This window comes from Panthera tigris, chromosome D1, assembly GCF_018350195.1.
Source record: "Panthera tigris isolate Pti1 chromosome D1, P.tigris_Pti1_mat1.1, whole genome shotgun sequence".
Taxonomy (NCBI): Eukaryota; Metazoa; Chordata; class Mammalia; order Carnivora; family Felidae; genus Panthera; species Panthera tigris.
In genome coordinates, this window is record NC_056669.1 from 61,694,232 (window position 1) to 61,708,468 (window position 14,237).

The following is a 14,237-nucleotide window of genomic DNA, read 5'->3' on the forward strand; positions in this document are numbered from 1 at the left end:
TAAGTTTTTGTTTGTTTGTTGTCTGTTTAAAAATGTTTATTTTTACATCATAAATGTAAAGAGAGAGAGAGAGAGAGAGACAGCACAAGCAGAGGGAGGGGCAGAGAGAGAGGGAGATAGAGAATCCCAAGCAGCCTCTGTGGTGTCAGCATAGAGCCCTATGCAGGGCTCGAACTCACAAAATGTGAGATCGTGACCTGAGCAGAAACTAAGAGTCAGATGCTTAACTGACTGAGACACCCAGGCACCCCAAGGTATTTTTGTTTTTTAAGTAAACTCTGCACCCAACATGGTGCTCTAACTCACAACCCCAAGATCAAGAGTCACATGCTCTACTGACTGAGCCAGCCAGGTGCCACAAGGAGGGTACAGTTTTTAATGAAGATTTAAATCATTGTCTTCTCCAATGATAAGAATTTCTAGTGATTGAGGCTCCTCCTTCTCTTCCAAGAAGAGAGAGGGAGATACCAGAACAAATGGAGATTTGCCTTACAAGTGTAAATGTCTCTTACAAAAGGGTAATTTTTATTCAATTTTCAGAGCTTTCCTTCTGTCTGCTGTTTCTTAAAAGTACTTAGGCTAAAATAATTCTTAAGACAAAGATATTTTGGAATGACAAATTCTGTTCCCCTTTAGTTGCAAACGCAGATGGATAGAGGTCAGTAGTGTAATGAACCCAAATACAATGTACTTTATTACCATCAGTGACTATGGTTCTTGGCAAAGTCCTAAATAAATTAAGGTAGGACCAATTTTTAATTACTTCTTAGAAAAATTTGGTGAATATTTAAATTTTTTTTAAGTTTATTCATTTTTGAGAGACAGGGAGAGACAGAGCATGAGTGGGGGACGAGCAGAGAGAGAGGGAGACACAGAATCTGAAGCAGGCTTCAGGCTCTGAGCTGTCACCACAGACCCCGATGCCGGGTTCGAACTTACTGACCACAAGATCATGGCCTGAGCTGAAGTCAGATGATCAACCCACTGAGCCACCCAGGCATCCCTAATTTGGTGAATATTTAAAACATGCATGACAGTGTGGGTTATTAGCCAGCAGTTAAGACTCCTTTACCCATCTGGATGTAATTTACTTTCCCAAGCCATTGACATGAGACTTGACAGTGACTTGCTTTGAACATTGAAATATTGGAAGATGTGATATGAACAGAGACCCTAAATGTGTTTGTGCTGTTGGGCTTGGCTCTTTGTGTGCTACAGATATATGCTGAGACGAATATGACCCAGTTGGCCTCTCTCTCCTTAGCCTGGGCTCTAGGATGAAAACACTTGGAGTTGTCATGACTTGACATGATTCAGTTCAAATCCTGGAACTAAGCTAACACAGTCTGCCTCATGTACCAAGCCATCCAACTGTGCCCAGTTAAGAATTTGCCTAACTGAAGTAGACTGAGATAAAATTCATGTTGTTATAAACTGTATTAGTTTCCTGTGGCTACTGTAACAAATTATCACACACATGTAGAGTCAGGACAACACAAATCTGTTACTTTACAATTCTAGCAGTCAAGAATCTGAAAGGATCTCACTGGGTGAAAATCAAGATGTCAGCAGGTCTATATTTGTTCTGGAGGATCTAAGAAAGTTTGTTTCCTTGATTTCTCCAGGTCCCAGATAGCATTCTCATTTCTTCATTTTTAGTCTTCTTCCTCCATTTTCTTTGTTTTTTTTTAAATATGAAATTTATTGTCCAATTGGTTTCCATACAACAGCCAGTACTCATCCCAACAAGTGCCCTCCTCAATGCCCATCACCCACTTTCCCCTCCCACCCCATCAACCCTCAGTTTATTCTGTTTTTAAGAGTCTCTTATGGTTTGGCTCCCTCCCTAACTTTTTTTTTCCTTCCTCTCTCCCATAGTCTTTTGTTAAGTTTCTCAGGATCCACATAAGAGTGAAAACATATGGTATCTGTCTTTCTCTGTATAACTTATTTCACTTAGCATAACACTCTCCAGTTCCATCCACGTTGCTACGAAAGGCCATATTTCATTCTTTCTCATTGCCACGTAGCATTCCATTGTGTATATAAACCACAATTTCTGTATCCATTCATTAGTTGATGGACATTTAGTCTCCTTCCATAATTTGGCTATTGTTGAAAGTGCTGCTATAAACATTGGGGTACAATTGCCCCTATGCATCAGCACTCCTGTATCCTTTGGGTAAATTCCTAGCAGTGTTATTGCTAGGTCATAGAGTAGATCTATTTTTAATTTTTTGAGGAACCTCCACACTGTTTTCCAGAATGGCTGCAACAGTTTGCATTTCCACCAACAGTGCAAGAGGGTTCCCATTTCTCCACATCCTCTCCAGCATCTGTAGTCTCCTGATTTGTTCATTTTAGCCACTCTATCTGGTGTGAGGTGGTATCTAAGTGTGGTTTTGATTTGTATTTCCCTGATGAGGAGTGACGTTGAGGATCTTTTCATGTGCCTGTTGGCCATCTGGATGTCTTTTTAGAGAAGTGTTTATTCATGTCTTCTGCCCATTTCTTCACTGGATTGTTTTTCAGGTGTGGAGTTTGGTGAGGTGTTTTTTTTTTTTTTTTTTTTTTTAATATATGAAATTTACTGTCAAATTGGTTTCCATACAACACCCAGTGCTCATCCCAAAAGGTGCCCTCCTCAATACCCATTACCCACCCTGCCCTCCCTCCCACCCCCCATCAACCCTCAGTTTGTTCTCAGTTTTTAACAGTCTCTTATGCTTTGGCTCTCTCCCACTCTAACCTCTTTTTTTTTTTTTTTCCTTCCCCTCCCCCATGGGTTTCTGTTACGTTTCTCAGGATCCACATAAGAGTGAAACCATATGGTATCTGTCTTTCTCTGTATGGCTTATTTCACTTAGCATCACACTCTCCAGTTCCATCCACATTGCTACAAAAGGCCATATTTCATTTTTTCTCATTGCCACGTAGTATTCCATTGTGTATATAAACCACAATTTCTTTATCCGTTTATCAGTTGATGGACATTTAGGCTCTTTCCATAATTTGGCTATTGTTGAGAGTGCTGCTATAAACATTGGGGTACAAGTGCCCCTATGCATCAGTACTCCTGTATCCCTTGGATAAATTCCTAGCAGTGCTATTGCTGGGTCATAGGGTAGGTCTATTTTTAATTTTCTGAGGAACCTCCACACTGCTTTCCAGAGCGGCTGTACCAATTTGCATTCCCACCAACAGTGCAAGAGGGTTCCCGTTTCTCCACATCCTCTCCAGCATCTATAGTCTCCTGATTTGTTCATTTTGGCCACTCTGGTATGAGGTGATAGCTGAGTGTGGTTTTGATTTGTATTTCCCTGATAAGGAGCGACGTTGAACATCTTTTCATGTGCCTGTTGGCCATCCGGATGTCTTCTTTAGAGAAGTATCTATTCATGTTTTCTGCCCATTTCTTCACTGGGTTATTTGTTTTTCGGGTGTGGAGTTTGGTGAGCTCTTTATAGATTTTGGATACTAGCCCTTTGTCCGATATGTCATTTGCAAATATCTTTTCCCATTCCGTTGGTTGCCTTTTAGTTTTGTTGTTGTTTCCTTTGCTGTGCAGAAGCTTTTTATCTTCATAAGGTCCCAGTAATTCACTTTTGCTTTTAATTCCCTTGCCTTTGGGGATGTGTCGAGTAAGAGATTCCTACGGCTGAGGTCAGAGAGGTCTTTTCCTGCTTTCTCCTCTAAGGTTTTGATGGTTTCCTGTCTCACATTCAGGTCCTTTATCCATTTTGAGTTTATTTTTGTGAATGGTGTGAGAAAGTGGTCTAGTTTCAACCTTCTGCATGTTGCTGTCCAGTTCTCCCAGCACCATTTGTTAAAGAGACTGTCTTTTTTCCATTGGATGTTCTTTCCTGCTTTGTCAAAGATGAGTTGGCCATACGTTTGTGGGTCTAGTTCTGGGGTTTCTATTCTATTCCATTGGTCTATGTGTCTGTTTTTATGCCAATACCATGCTGTCTTGATGATGACAGCTTTGTAGTAGAGGCTAAAGTCTGGGATTGTGATGCCTCCTGCTTTGGTCTTCTTCTTCAAAATGACTTTGGCTATTCGGGGCCTTTTGTGGTTCCATATGAATTTTAGGATTGCTTGTTCTAGTTTCAAGAAGAATGCTGGTGCAATTTTGATTGGGATTGCATTGAATGTGTAGATAGCTTTGGGTAGTATTGACATTTTGACAATATTTATTCTTCCAATCCATGAGCAGGGAATGTCTTTCCATTTCTTTATATCTTCTTCAATTACCTGCATAAGCTTTCTATAGTTTTCAGCATACAGATCTTTTACATCTTTGGTTAGATTTATTCCTAGGTATTTTATGCTTCTTAGTGCAATTGTGAATGGGATCAGTTTCTTTATTTGTCTTTCTGTTGCTTCATTGTTAGTGTATAAGAATGCAACTGATTTCTGTACATTGATTTTGTATCCTGCAACTTTGCTGAATTCATGTATCAGTTCTAGCAGACTTTTGGTGGAGTCTATCAGATTTTCCATGTATAGTATCATGTCATCTGCAAAAAGCGAAAGCTTGACTTCATCTTTGCCAATTTTGATGCCTTTGATTTCCTTTTGTTGTCTGATTGCTGACGCTAGAACTTCCAGCACTATGTTAAACAACAGCATTGAGAGTGGGCATCCCTGTCGTGTTCCTTATTTCAGGGAAAAAGCTCTCAGTTTTTCCCTGTTGAGGATGATGTTAGCTGTGGGCTTTTCATAAATGGCTTTTATGATCTTTAAGTATGTTCCTTCTATCCCGACTTTCTCAAGAGTTTTTATTAAGAAAGGGTGCTGGATTTTGTCAAAGGCCTTTTCTGCATCAATTGACAGGATCATATGGTTCTTCTCTTTTTTTTTGTTAATGTGATGTATCACGTTGATCGATTTGCGAATGTTGAACCAGCCCTGCAGCCCAGGAATGAATCCCACTTGATCATGGTGAATAATTCTTTTTATATGCTGTTGAATTCGATTTGCTAGTATCTTATTGAGAATTTTTGCATCCATATTCATCAGGGATATTGGCCTGTAGTTCTCTTTTTTTACTGGGTCTCTGTCTGGTTTAGGAATCAAAGTAATACTGGCTTCTTAGAATGAGTCTGGAAGTTTTCTTTCCCTTTCTATTTCTTGGAATAGCTTGAGAAGGATAGGTATTATCTCTGCTTTAAACGTCTGGGAGAACTCCCCTGGGAAGCCATCTGGTCCTGGACTCTTATTTGTTGGGAGATTTTTGATAACCGATTCAATTTCTTCGCTGGTTATGGGTCTGTTCAAGCTTTCTATTTCCTCCTGGGTGAGTTCTTTATAGATTTTGGATACTAGCCCTTTGTCCAATATGTCATTTGCAAATATCTTTTCTGATTCCGTTGGTTGCCTTTAAGGTTTGATTCCTCCATTTTCAAAGCCAGCAAGAGTAGATCCTTCTCACCATGTAATTTCTCTGGTTCTCTCTCTCTCTCTCTCTCTCTCTCTCTCTCTCTCTCTCTCTCTGGCTTCTCTCTAATTTACAAAGACCCTTTTGATTACACTGGGCTCACCTGGATAATCCAGGATAATCTCCTCATCTCCAGGTCAGCTATTGACCAAATTTAGCTCCACCTACAACCTTAATTGTCCTTTAACATGTAGTCTAACTGATTCCAGGGACTAGGACTTGGACATTTTTAGGGGTGTGGGGGCATTATTCTGCCTACCACATAAACCATTGAGTTTTGGGTTGCTTTGTTATGTGGCATTATCATGACAAAAGACATCTAAAGCTAATATAGTTTGTTTAGTATTTAAATTTTGTTCTAGATAATAATCAAGGGATTTTTATAGTTTCTCACTGTTAGAACTTCATCATCTCTGCTTTCAGTCTTCTTTCTCAACTGAGACTCAATGATGTAATTTTAGCATATTTTCTCCTCACACACTTTGTTTCTTTAATAATTATGAATTGAGCTGTTAAAATGTATTGTCTGGCTTTGTAAGTGTGTTTAAACATAGAAGGCTTACTGTATAACCTTTTTCATGCAGTATTTTGCATAATGTAGCTCTGTATTCTATCTGTAACATACCATTCCATCCAATACTACCCTGGGATGAAAAAGAATGAAATCTTGCCATTTGCAACAGTGTGGATGGAACTGAAGCATATTATGCTACGTGAAATAAGTCAGGAAAAGATAGGTATCATATGATTTCACTCATATATGGAATTTGAAAAACTTAACAGATGAACATAGGGAAAAGGAAGGAAAAATAAGGCAAAAACAGAGAGGGAGGCAAACCATAAAAGGCTCTTAAATAAAGAGAACAAACAGAGTTTATGGGGGTTGGGGAATGGAGGGTGGGTTAAATGGGTGATGGGCATTAAGGAGGGCACTTTTCAGGATGAACACTGGGTGACATATGTAAGAGATGAGTCACTGGGTTCTACTCCTGAAGCCAATACTACACTGTATGTTAACTAACTTGAGAATAAAAAAAATTAAAAAAATTTAAAAAATTGAAAAATAGTATGCCATCCTTTTAAAGTAATGCAATTGTCTTAAATTTTCATGTGAATGTTTTAACTCTTGCTATCACAGATAAAAAAACATACATTTTATGTCTCCTTTTACAAGAGATTTTCTCCATAGTGTCCTAATTGATCTGCCATAATATGCCTTTTGTGATAATAAATGAGTTACAGGTATGCCAAGCTATTGATCTCCTCAGTCGTAATGGAAGCTGGGAATTGGGTAGAGGTGGGAGTAGGGTGGGAATGAGAGTGGGGTGAGAGTGGGGGTAGGAGTGAGGAGGTTAGGCATGGGGCAGAGGTAGGAATGGAACACTATTATGGAGGCTGGGCTGCTTCCAATTATGAGGGGCCTCATTCCTTTAAACCAAAGTGCTATAACTCTTCTTTGAAGTTCTATGGTATTACAATGTTGAAATATTTTACAATATAATATGTACAAAGAAACAGAGTTGCTTTACTCAATCGTATGCATACTTTCACCTTTACTACATATTGTTAAATTTTTCTCCAAAATATTTCTGTTATTTTACACATCCACACACAACATTTGAGAGTGTTCATTTCCCTGTATTCTTACTAGCGCTTGGTGTGGCTTATTTTTGCTTATCTGATGCATATGAAATGGCGTCTATTTATTATTTACAGGTGCATTTTCCTTCTAAACTTATTAACTATATGAACTTTCTTTTTGTGTATTTTTCCTATTTTCTTAAATGGTTATTAGTCTCTAAAAGTTGATGTAGAGTTATACTTATTTTTTAAGTTTATTTATTTATTTTGAAAGAGAATGAGAGAGAGAGAGAGAGAGAGAGAGAAAGCAAGAGTGAGCAGGGGTGGGGTGCCTGGGTGGCTCAGTCGGTTAAGCATCTGACTTCCTCTCAGGTCATGATATCGCTCTTCGTGAGTTCGAGCCCTGCATCAGGCTCTGTGCTGACAGCTCAGAGCCTGGAGTTTGCCTCAGATTCTGTGTCCCCCTCTCTCTCCACCCCACCTCTGCTTGTGCTCTATCTCTCTCTGTCTTTCAAAAATGAATAAACATAAAAAAATTTTTTAAAAGAGTGAGCCGGGGAGGGGCAGGAAGAGAGGGAGAGAGAGAATCTCAAGCAGGCTCCTTGCTGTCAGCATAGAGCCTGACACAGGGCCCAATCTCACAACCATGAGACCACAACCTGAGCTGAAATCAAGAGTCAGGTGCTCAATCAACTGAGACACTCAGGCTTCCCTAGAGTTATTTTTATTTTAAGTTTATAAATATATTGTCACTTTTATCTGTTTCAGTAGTTTTCTCCTAACCTATTGAATTCTATTATTCCATATTGTGCTAACATAAATTATGAAAAGAAGGGTCTCAATTGCTTAGTAGGAGCCAAGGCTGTCTGCCCCCAAGATGTATCACTTCAGCATGCAGATTATGTTGAAATGAAAATGATGAAAGCCTGGAAAACTCAAGAAGAAACTTTGACCTCCCCCCACAACTGCTTAAAAGAATTTAGGTAGAGGACCTGCTCCAGGGAGAGTTATCACCGTAGATTATAATCAAATAATAATATGAACTAGGTGTAGTAGATGGGGAGGAATCTAGCCAGGCCTGTTTGATCAAAGTCTTCTCTATGTCCTGCTGTTTGTGAATGGTCTAGCAAACCTTTGTTTATCAAATATTTACTCTTTCCATCTTCCTGTTGCATTCTTTTGCCTTTTAAGTCCCAGACCACTATCCTCTTCTAGTTCAGGATGACACATATACCTCATTTTTCCTGACTGTCTTTGGTATTTCATGTCTATTTCCCATACACACAAAATGAAATTTGATTTCTCCTATTAACCTGTCTCATGTTGATTTGAGTCTTAGTTCAGCTAGCACAATCTTGAAAGACAAAGGAATTTCTTCCTCTCCTGCAGTGTCATTTATGATATATATATTTTTGTCTTACTGTTCTTGATGCCCAGGGTCATCAAAATATAAGCCTGTAATATTTTAAGAATTTAATCCATCTAGAATTTTTGTTGTCTATGGGTCATGAAATGGTCATATTCATTATGTTTTAAAATGTATTAATAGCCAACTCCAACTACTGATTAGTACATCTTATCCTTTCTGATTATTAATGGAATAAATGTTAAACAAATGTGTGGGTCTGTTTCTGGGCTTTTCGTTATTTTATAGTAGTTATTTAATAATTCTTAATATCTAGCAGGACAAGTGTCCTCAGATTGCTACTGTAAACTTGGCTATTACATTTTTATTTTTCAATATAAATGTCAACGTTTGACAAGTTCTACAGAATTTCTTTTGGAATTTTAACTGGGCTTACATCTAATTTATAGATTTATTTGAAGAGATTAAACATCTTTAGGGTATCAAGTCTTTCATCCAAGATCATGGTGTGATGTTCTTTTTAATCACATATTTAATTTGTCCTTTTCCTTTTCCCAAACACCCTACCTTCCTGGAAGACATACATCAATAATACAATGAAATAAACATTGGTTTCTGTATCAGCCAAGTTTCAACCAGGAAAAAATCACTAGTAAGATTATAAATATAGATATATAGATATAGATATAGATATAGATATAGATATAGATATAGATAGATACAGATACAGATATAGTTCATTTCAGGAGAATGGCTTATTCAGTGCTTGGCCTGGCCCAGCAGGTTTGAAATCCATAAAGCAGATGGTCAGGCATGGACTGAAACTATTTTCCATGGTACAAATCTCTCTTCCTTGTAGAAAGGCCTAAGCCCCCTTAAGACCTTCCAAGTGGTTAAGAAAAGCCCACTCAGGATAATTTCCCCTAACTTAAAGTCAACTTATTGGGGTGTGTCACTACATCTATGAAATTCCATTGCAGTAGCACTTGTATGAGTGTTTGAATAGTTAGGACATGCATGTATACACCATGGCTGCTGCTTCCCTTCCATCTTCTTATGCTCACTAGAGACTAGGTCTAGTGGCCCACTCCATCTAGAAACATGTCAGAATGGGAAATCTGGGGAATGTAGTTTAGCCTACCCAAGTTGATATACCACAGATCTATCATAGCCTCTACAGAATGCACCACCCAGGACTTTCCTCAGAACTTGCTGACTTGTTTGAGGGAATGATAAAGACATTATGAATGTTTATTTCTTCCTTTATTTTTATTTTCCTTTTACTAATAGGAGTGTAATGAATTGAAGGCCTCTTGGAGGCACTTTTAGTTGTAGACAAATAAGATGTTTCAGGAAAGGTTTCTGTAAAAGGAAAGTTGCTGCAAGCCTGCTCTGCTTTAGGTTTTTAAGGTGATTTATTTAAAGATGTTTGTGGTAGCTATATTGTCTGATGGAACTCATCAGGAGTACAGACCACATAGCAACTTGGGGAGAAAAACCCAACTGAGATTTTTTTAAAAAATGTAAATATTCTTTTTCTTAGATCAGTGGTTCTTAAAATGGGATCTCTTAGCCAGCTGTATCAGCATTTATTGGGAAGCCATTGGAAAGGCAAATTTGAGGGCTCTGCTCCAAATTAACTGAATCAGAAATTCTGGGGAATGTGGGCTAGCAACTTGTATTTTAATAAGAGCTACAGGTAATTTTGAAGCACACTAAAGTTCAAATGCTTCTGGCTTAGAGAGTCTTAGGAGGTAGGATCAATAGTATGCAGCTGGCCAGAATTTAAATCTGGTCCAGTTGTGGGAACTGCCCATAGGAAAGATAGATCCATTTAAATATGGTGTGGTTAGAGGAGAAAATAACCAGGAGAGTATTTGGAAAGATGAAGAAGAGGCCAAGTCCTGCAGTAAATTGTGGACAGAGACCTTAATTTTGCAAAGACAATTTTTGGAAGTCTCCCTCCATAATTTGGAGTCTTAAATGATGGCTGGGCTGGTTTTCTGGATAGAGGAGTTTAAGACACTTGTTTATGATCTAAAAGAAGTTTGTGAGGCACGATGGAGTAAAGTATATGAGTGGTGAGGCTATACCAGATAAATTCACTGTGTATGGAAGTCCTGGCCAAGAATGAATTAGACACAGAGAAAACTGGATTGTGGATTTGATGCAAAGAAGCTCTTTGACAACACAGTTTACTGAGATAAACACAATGAACGTAGATTCTCAGCAAAGGACACCAGGAGACAGAGGTTTGGGAATGTTTCATGTATAAATCTTCTCAATAAAATCGCTTCATATGGTAAGAAACTGCCTTCACATCTTCTACATATGAGTGTAATTTCCTACTGAGTTCCATTACCAGCTTGCTACATCTTGCACGAGATATATATATATATATATATATATATATATATATATATGACAAGACATCTCACAAAGCCAGTCACTTTGCAGCTGTGTGACAATGGCTAGTCTGCGACATACACAGTAAACTTTTTCTGATAGTGGAGTCCCAGGAAGGAGTAAACATAGAGAAAGGGCCAGGGATAATCACTGAGGGGAACAGGAAAAAAAGCATGTCCTGTGATCCTTGGGGAATGGGTCCACATTGGCAACAGAGAGGGATCCAGATCAGATACCCACAGTCCCTGTAGCCTCAGTGCCTCTAAAATGTTAGGTGCCCTTAGGTATATAGTGCCAACACTAATATGTGTTGAATTAAAACCAAAACAAAACAAAAATAGAGAAAGAATCCCAAGAGAGTAGACTACAAATACTCCTTCCTTGCCTCTTTAACAAAAGCCTCTGCCTTCACTTCCATATTCTCATCTGGTCAACCAAAAGACAAAAGCTTAGATACTCAATTTCCTAGGGAACATAGAAATTCCCTAGATGGTTCCAGGCATAAACCCAGTGCAAGCTACTGAAATCTCTGGGGGTGCTTTAAGATAGGTTTCATCATTATAACAGCCTCTCAGCCCAGCATTCAGATAGTTGAGGGTGGGAGACAAGTAATGTTCTTTAAATCTTCTGAGGATGCTTCCAAACCACCTTCCAAATACCTTCTCATTTCAGCTCTCCTGGAGTCATGTGAGTCTGGGCTAAGGAAAGAGTCTAGAAAAGACATTTCTTAGCCCTTAAGAGAAGTTTATCTATACAACTGGTGATGAGAAGTTTGCTTCAAAGCAGGGAGAATATTTAGAGACTGGGAAAGGGGATTTTGTTGAATAACATCCTTGTGTGGTCTGATTTAGAGATTCAGTTAATGGGATTCCTACAACAGAAGTTTTAGTTTGGCATTAGGCCAAATAGCTGGAACAAGGAACAGAGTGGGGGAGCTGCCAGCGAAGGAAGAAGCAAGTGATATGTTAGCCAGACCAGGGAAATGAGAGGCATTGTGAAGAAAGTTCAAGACATTTACTGTGATATTCCTGAAATTACTAACAGGAAATAATTACCCACTAAGCATATGAGGGAAATGTGTGTGAAATAGATAGACACTGTATCAACAGCAAGAAATTGGGCAGGGGAATTAGCTGGACCTTAATGATTACCTTAAACGTGTTCATGGTCTAGGGTTCTAAAACAATTACCTTGAGCTTTTTCATGGCCTTGAGCTTTTTCACAATGGGCAGAAGTAGCCCACACTTAGCCATGCTCTTGTGCAGACACAGGGACAGCCTTTTGTCTGTGGTGTGGTTTCAGGCATGGACAGTCTTCTCCATTTCTAGTCTTCCCCCTGAATCGTGATGTTGGGACTTTTATCTTACTAAGGGCATTGGCTTTAATGTCACAATAGGAATTGGATTAGAGATTGAGTCAGAGGGACAGGTTCACACTGACATGTGAGAATGATCATACATAGTTATCAACATCATAAACTATTTTATACAAGAGATGCTGTGAGTCTACAGACTCATTCCTATGAAATGGATGGGGCAGTGATGAACATGGGTGAGTTGCTAAGAGTGCACTGTCCTATGGAGGGGCTGGTATGTGTAAAGTCAGGATCCTTTGAAAGAAACCACAAGAACTGTAAGTGATGTTCACATACATCAATCACCTAGGAGCCAATCTAGTCAAGTGAAATGTGGCAATCTGTGTCCTGTCCAGCTTTCACAAGAGAAAAGTCACAAAGCATAGGGTCTGAGACCTAAAACACAGGAAGGAAGCTCATTGAAGAATCATCAAGTTAAGCCTCCTGGCTATGGGTGAGTGAATTTGTGAGACAATTGAAACTGTAGGAATGTCTGGCATAAACTAAGTGGTTGGGTAGTGTAGTGAGCAAGGTTTTGTTGCTTCTGCATTTGACTCCAGCTTCATTATTTTTATTGAGACAGTTAACTGAGCAGAGATCCACTTTAGCTCCTCAAGCAAATCTTTGTCATAAAAACCAGCGCTGGGTACATCCAGTCTAGCTGAGAGCACCCAGGGGAGCTATTTTCCAGTCCCCCAATGATAGCCATGTGACCCCAGAAAGCATACAGATAAAAATTGTAAAAAACATTTATTTTATCAGCTAGCTTGTTCTACAATTGAACAGTTCTTATTACATAAATGTTCAAGCTAACACTAGATTTCAGATGGTTTAGGAAACTGTGTGAGAATTCTGTATTGGAGATGAGATCACTTTTGTATTAAAACAAAGGCAATGATAATAGTAAATGATGTTTAATGATACCTTCTATGGGCTAAAAACTGTACTAGGTACTTTATACATTTTTAAATAATCTTAAAACTGTCATTATAAAAAAACAGATGAGAAAACGATAGGATCTTAGAGGAAAATTGACTTGTCCAAGGAAGCACTGGAAGTAAGAGGTAAATACAAAGAAGTTTCATGAATTCCAATGTCCACAATTTTTTTCTACCACCACATTTTTCTGCTTTAAAAACTCCAAGGTCCTACACTTCTAAAATATCCTACCTCTTCAAAGAATATGTCAAGACAAGCATGAGATCAGACTGCAGTCTTGCCTGAATATTAGGTGGAGATCTCAAATCAACATCAATAATAGTCATATTTTTACACAAGTCCAAACTTTCACCTTGATGTATTTTCCCTTAGGGAAGATAAGACCCTCGGTCAAATTGATTAGAAAATTAGATCTTTGCTGTCTCTGTCCTCCTAAGCAGAAGCTCACAGAGCTTTGTGACCAATAAGACTCTTTGTATCCACCTGCTGGTACAAGCCACATTTATCTTTCTTCTGTAGAGGTCATGTGGTTTATTGGCCCTGATCTGTGATTAGCATGGCATTTGTCACCAGCTTCCTCTCCTTCTGTTAGTCCTTATTTCAGAAAACAAATAGTTGATTTTGTTTACCAACATGTTTGGGCTATCTGGTGATTTTTAAATTTTTTTTGTGGGGGAGGGTCCTCTTAAACACACCTAAATGGTAGTGAAGGATAGTCTGTGCAGAAGATGGAGAAGTATTTGGTCCATTAAGGAATGGGAGAGTTTTTTCTATTCTCACCTGACAGACACACACCAGGAGCAAGAAAGAGTTGTAACAAAGAGTTGATTCCTCTTTGATACTATTTTCTAACTCCATAAATTTCCTAGAATCAGTGGCTTTTTTTATACTGGTTATTACAGTAACTGATTATCCAGTGTATAGCATAGGTCTAGTTAAAGAAGAGGTTCACATTAAATATTTGTAGTTGAATACATAGAACAAATTTCTGGCCAGTAAAGTTCTTATTCCCATTTTGAAAGCTTCCAGTGAAAAGCATTTCCCAGCTTTTATCTTAATGACAAGACTTTTGTTTTGATCCCATCATGATTTCACATGTTCTGAATAGTTCTTTTGAGCTTAAGTACTCCCCACTGTAGGCTATGTACTCT